The sequence below is a fragment of the Herpailurus yagouaroundi genome, unplaced genomic scaffold (assembly GCF_014898765.1).
Source record: "Herpailurus yagouaroundi ecotype Mexico unplaced genomic scaffold, PumYag 180, whole genome shotgun sequence".
In the NCBI taxonomy this organism is placed as follows: domain Eukaryota; kingdom Metazoa; phylum Chordata; class Mammalia; order Carnivora; family Felidae; genus Herpailurus; species Herpailurus yagouaroundi.
Window position 1 is genome coordinate 15272166 of NW_024412411.1, and position 718 is coordinate 15272883.

Consider the following 718-nt stretch of genomic DNA (forward strand, 5'->3'; position numbering starts at 1 on the left):
AAATAGCTGCCTCACTCTGTGTTCAATTGTCCCGGCTTATTTTTCATTGTAGTACTTACTCTTACATTATTTAAATTTTGTCATTTGTATCTCCCACTAGACTCTGATTCTTATGAGTTTGAGCTCTTGGCTATATTACTTACTGTTTATTATAACACTATGCATAATACAGCCTGGCACATAATAAGGAGCTGAGCAAATTTTTGTTGAAGGATTGACTCTCAAACCCAAACTCAGCCACTATTCTATGTGGTGTTTCTAATAGGTTAAGAAGATTTCATTTTTAAATGCCCTGATACCAAAGAGTGTGGTGCACAGAGCTTGTGAATGCAACGTGCCAAATAATATGTAAACTGCTGGTCCATACTTTTTAAAATTAGAGTTTAATTTGCATGTAGTAAGATAAATCTTAAGCATGTATGTATTTTTTTAGAAAAATTCCATTTTTTTTATTTATATATGAAATTTATTGTCAAATTGGTTTCCATACAACACCCAGTGCTCATCCCAAAAGGTGCCCTCCTCAATACCCATCACCCACCCTCACCTCCCTCCCACCCCCCATCAACCCTCAGTTTGCTCTCAGTTCTCAACAGTCTCTTATGCTTTGGCTCTCTCCCACTCTAACCTCTTTTTTTTTTTACCTTCCGCTCCCCCATGGGTTCCTGTTAAGTTTCTCAGGATCCACATAAGAGTGAAACCATATGGTATCTGTCTT